We start from the raw sequence: 5,993 nt of genomic DNA on the forward strand, positions 1-5,993 counted from the left end.
CCTGGCAGACGTGAGCAACATATCTTCCAATTCCTTAAAAGGAACATCTTCAACTAATGTTCATGCTGATTGGTTACAATAACTCGATATTCTTTGCATAACTGAGTTGAACTTACCATTTAACCACACCTACAATGAACGGTCCTTCATTGATTGTGAAAGAGAGGGCACAGGAAGCTCATTCTTGCTCCTGTTACCAAACAGCTTACAATGAATAAGCATATATTTGCACAGGGCTATACAGAGGCATTTAGGTGAGGTGACCATGTTTAAAAAGAGTATCTGTGTGTTTACTTGAAGGTATCTAGCCTACATGTGAGTGACTTGACACTGTCATGACACATGAATTATCCTAACCCTAACCTTAACTTGTCATGACAAAAATTGAATGACAATCGAATGAGCTAATGACAATAAGCTAATGATAATAAGCTTTATGTTAGAAATGTATAACGCTTATGACATGTTCATGACAGTGTCATGTCACTCTTATCATATGTGTGAGTGTAACTGTTTTCTTAACTTAACTTAACTGACCAGGAAAGACCATTTAGACCGAAAATATTTTATTCACTTGCTTACTTGATACCAACCAAAAGTTTGGAGTGAGGCCCAAAACTCACTGTGTACACAAATACACAATGACATTGCAAGAACATGCTCTTATTGAAAACAATGTTTTGCAATATACTTTTGAAAATGTGAATGTCCTGAAGCATTAAAGCAGCAGAGAAAAACTGTTTCTCATGCCTTGATTACCCAATTTATAGTACCATAATCACCATGACACAACACTGTTTTAGATTCATTAAATTAGATTCAACTTTATTTTTATTGTGCAGAGTACACGTAGACAATGAAATGCCGTTTGTTGCATGCGGTTGAGGTGGCCGTGAGTATTGTTTGTTTCCCAAACAGCAATATCTTGTGTACTATGCCACCGGAGGTATTCAGTAATTAATTATTGAGATGTTCATGGGAGTATGAATTGTGATTGTATATGCCGGCTTTTATTGGTTGTGGTGTGCTGATTGTTTCCTTTGTTCTTTTTACAGCACACACACGAACACCTACTAATACAGCCACAAGAAGAGAAACAACAATTTGTCCAGTTATCTTCAATAAATACACTCATCCTTGGTGACCTTGGCTAAACTCTGTCTGTGTCCTCCTCCTTCCAGCCCAACTCTCCAACCATCTGACCGTGGTTTACCTGTTCCCTGCCTCTCTCCGAAGTGTCCCAGTCCCCTATCCTATTAAGTAGCCCCATCTCATTCACCCTTTTAAAAAAGATTCAGACGCTGGAAATATTCGAGTCTGTATTCCGTCTCAAATGTCACTTATAGCACTAAGAAGTGTTGCTCAACAGTGATATGTTGTCCCAGTATATTCTGTTCACTCTTATGCAAATTGAATGTTTGAAAATCTAATACATGTTTATGCTTTGTTTCAAAGCTGTTCCTATAATGTTAAGATGAAAATAAGTTGGACTTGCAATGTTCTTATTAGCTAGTGGCACTTTATAAACTTTTATTGGCTAAATGTTACATTGTTATAACAAATGTGAATGTATTCATGTAATATTGTTTGAATATACCTATGGGATTAAATAACTGAATTGAATTCATCTTTGTTTGGTAGAATTTTAATTGTGTTATTTTTTATTTTAACATTGGCATCAAATGTATTGTATTGTGAAAATGCATACTGTGCTACTGATTTCAAAAGATATTAGAAAATGAAACTGAATTGAAATGCAGTGGCAAGATTATTCTTACTAATTACTTAGATAACATGAACATTTAATGTACATTTTCTGGAAATAACAATTTCATTTAAAAATGTCCTCAACTGAAATATTGTCCTCCTGGAAAATGAACAATGTAAGCAATAATTCAGCTTTCAATTTACTTTATATTCATGGACCATGCACTTGAATAACATAAGTTACGGTTTAGGTCAGTGGGAGCTTGGTTTTAATCTTGAAATGGAAGCATTTCACAGCACCTCCTCAGCCCATGGAACACACTGATGAATACGAATACTTGCACTTGATATCATTCCAATATTCTGAGGGAGGAAAAAAAAGTTTCAGCGACAAGACTTAACAGTGAATAGCCTAGACAACTAGTATGGGGATGACCGGAATTGTAGAGTGATGTGGCTGTGCTTTGTGAAAAAAAAATCAGAATGGGAGATTCTGTTTTGAAATGGTTTATAATAATCTCTACCTGGGAGTCTATTCAGCCTACAGTATACTTAACCATGAGCTACTATAATATATCTGACCAGAGCAATATTATGGTAGTGTATATTATTATATTAGTATAGTAGATTAGTAAATACAGTAGAGTATGAAGATTTGGAACTGTACCTCCAACTGTATGCACACAATGCTCATATCCACCATGATTGTTAGGTTCACCAGTTTTCCAGTGAGTGTAGTCAAACCTAGACCCATCACTCCAAAACCACGCACCCTCCTGAGAAAGAGACACATAATTTCAACCTACAGTACACAGGTAACATTTTTAACTTTATTTTTTATAAAATACTATAATATTGTTTAAAACTGGCCAGGCATTGTTAATTAAGTTGCATGTCCTCATTTTCTGTTGTCATGTCACCACTGTAGAATTCAATGGGCAGCTGTTACCTGAGCAGCATCGGTCCCTCCGATCCACGGCCTTGGATCGCCATGAGAGACTCTTTGGATCATATGCTGGATGAATAGGAACTCATCTCTGCTGTGTATCGAGGCCAGGTGACCTCCCATGGCCATACAGTTGCGCTGCAAGAAGAAGTCTCAACTGAAGGTCTATTGATGATACACCACCATTTTAAGAGGATTTAATATCTAGACATATTGGTTACACTGATATGGTTAATAGGGTGAGATGCAGCCACCATGTCCTGTTAACAAGACTCAATGTGCTAATTTGCGTTCGGACACATATACGGTCAGATATATTTCATTGATTTCATTTAGTCAGAGTTATACAGCTCACAACAGCGCTATGATTGATATACAATACAATTTGTAATGATGATCCACTACTTAAACACTCAATGACCTGTGGGCTGGAGTCAACGTTAGGAGAAGAGGAGGAGAAGGTGGGTGTTGGCGGCAGTGCTTGACGTTGAATTTCTTCTCATTTGTCATGATACTCTTATGGATGTCATCTATACTTCTTGATACCATCATCTAGGCTTTTCCCCCCGAAACCACACTGTTCCTACTCTAGAGGCCACTGCTCCCACCCAGTTTGGCCTACCATCAAATGCTTGACCTCTTTGGAAAGCTGAGACCCTGTAGTTTCTTAGGGAATAATCAGAATAATTGTGTGATATACTGCATTATAGAGGCTAGTGTGGCAGGATAGCCAATAGCGGAGTCAGGGAGAATGTAAATTTGAAAGACAACTGTTTATCCCACCCCTCCGATTGAGCCCTGCCTACAGTGAGTTCCCAGGCCCTACATCTTGATGTGGGTCTGGCTGGTCAGGCTACCCCATAGGACTTTTGGCAATCCAAAATGCATACTGACAATTGAATGCTTACTGCACATGAACCCCTTTGTGTAGAAGCATAATCTTGGTCTCAAATGAAAGGCAAGGAATTATACAACTCCCTCTTTGATTGAATAATCAATTCATGTGGTACTAAAAGGGTGAGTACAAGTTAACAAACTGGAAGGTCTTCAATATGAAAGGAATAGGACTCACCTCAGCATTGGCCCAAGTTGTCTCAGAAGGAACAAACCGAAAGCAGCGGCTCTCAAACCCTGACCATCCCGGCGGGCAAATCAACTCGGAGGGCTGTGGGCATGGACCGCGGGGACACCTCACTTTTTATCAATGTTTGTTGTGTTAAAAAAAGGCATAGAATAAAGGTCATCATTTCATCCTTTTGGATAAATGAAACAATATGAAATATGGACTTGAGTGTGCTTATGCATTTTCATAAATCTTTTTTTTTCTAAATAATTTCAGTGGGACTGTCATTTATTTATTTTATTGTTATTTGATGTACCTTTACTCAATCAAAACAACACAACTGCACTTTTACTGACATTACCTGAAATACACAATTAAATAACATGAAAAATGGATTTATAGCGCAAAAAAGCTTATCAACTGTTACTTTTAAAATCACACACACAAAACAAAGTCTGCATACCTTGGGCATCTCCTCCGCAGCAGAGAAGGAGAGCGGAGAGGAGGAAGCTGCCTCTGCTGATCATGCTGCTGGCCAAAGCAAGAGGGGGCATTTGACATGGTGGAATTTGATTACATTTATTGAAATTTGAGATGTAAAAAAGCCAGACAGAACATAATGTAAGGTTTTAAGACATCAGAGTGTCAAAAGATAAGGCAAAAGGTATAGCCTATACAAAAGCCATCAGAGATCTCTTCTAGTCTTTGTAGAGGATGTAGGCAAGGGAAGTTCATATAGCATATTTCATACGGAGGCATTTCAACATTTATTTATCAGAAAAAGCAAATAAACATAGCTGCTTCAAAGATATTGAGAGGGACTTCTTTTCCTTTTCCAACACCTGAAAGTGAAGCTTCAAAGAATCCCACCAGTACCACTTAAGGTCGAAAAATAGAGGGAAAAAAGCCTACATTATAGTATATCTCTCCAATTTAGGCCATGTACTATATTTTTAGAGCAGTTGCAGTGTACCACAGAGTAAAAAAAAAAAAAAAACAGAAATAAAAAACACTAAACAAAAAGTTTCTCTTAGACAGTATTATTATCTGGAGCTATACACTTACCCTCAATCAGTTGTACAGTTGAGGAACTTCAGGAAGGTCAGGGTTAATATCAGCAACCCGTTATTCTCTTTGTTCCAGACTGATACTTTGGTGACTACAGTTACCATATATCAATGTTCGTTTATTTCCTGGTAAACGTGAGCAACATATCTTCAAATTCCTTAAAAGGAACATCTTCAACTAATGTTCTTGCTGATTGGTTACAATAACTCTTGATATTCTTTGCATAACTGAGTTGAATTTACCATTTAACCACACCTACAATGAACGGTCCTTCATTGATTGTGAAAGAGAGGGCACAGGAAGCTCATTCTTGCTCCTGTTACCAAACAGCTTACAATGAATAAGCATATATTTGCAGAGGGCTATACAGACCCAGATAGCAATTTCCTTTGGGCCGGATCCGCATGAAAGCCTTTAGATCCGTATGTAGCGGACCTACGGTATCTGACTGTGGGCCAGATGTGGCCCACACACAATAAGCGGACCCGTATTGCAGATCCGTACAACACAGAATAAGCGGACCCGTGTCACACACAATAAACGGAATCATATTGCAGATCCGTACCACACACAAGAAGTGGACCCGTACCACACACAAGAGGCGGACCCGTATTGCAGATCCGTACAACACAGAATAAGAGGACCCGTGCCACACACACACAATAAAAGGACCCGTATTGCAGATCCGTACCACACACAAGAAGCAGACCCGTACCACACACAAGAGGCAGACCCGTATTCATGGGTTTCATCAGGTCCCTTTGCACAGGTGTATCAATCACCATGCAGTCTGCATTGATAATCAAGGTGCTTCATTTTATACACCTGTGGAAAGGGACCTGATGAAACCCATGAATTGCAGATCCGTATACCACACAACAGAGCGGTAGATAAAACAGAGTGGCGACACTCCCATAGACCTCCGTAGGAAAAAATGGCAGTGCTTTTTCCAGGCTATTTCCTCGTTATAGGACTTTTGGAACTATTTACAGCCAATCTCTTGGTCAGTAGTTAATGAGTTAATTTATTACACCTTCCAGCATCTAGAAGTACATCCCACCCTCCTGGAATTCAGCCATTCAGCGCAGGTTTTTTGGAACTTTTGATCGCGTGGCGGCGACATCAAAGCGTGTCGCAACTCTCTCTGCTCTCTCTATGGCTCTGCCACACACAAGAAGCAGACCCGTACCACACACAATAAGCGGACCC

At 39.1% G+C, this 5,993-nt stretch overlaps 1 long non-coding RNA gene across 1 annotated transcript; it reads right to left on the minus strand.

Moving 5' to 3' along the window:
• Positions 1-2,775: 2,775 nt before the first annotated feature.
• On the minus strand, positions 2,776-4,195 carry LOC134070432 (uncharacterized). Its single transcript, XR_009936933.1, has 3 exons — positions 4,180-4,195; positions 3,726-3,847; positions 2,776-2,791 (listed from the first exon to the last, which is right to left on the minus strand). It is a non-coding gene; the product is annotated as an uncharacterized LOC134070432 (long non-coding RNA).
• Between the last annotated feature and the right edge of the window lie 1,798 nt (positions 4,196-5,993).

This window comes from Sardina pilchardus, chromosome 22 (genome assembly GCF_963854185.1).
Source record: "Sardina pilchardus chromosome 22, fSarPil1.1, whole genome shotgun sequence".
Classification (NCBI taxonomy): domain Eukaryota; kingdom Metazoa; phylum Chordata; class Actinopteri; order Clupeiformes; family Clupeidae; genus Sardina; species Sardina pilchardus.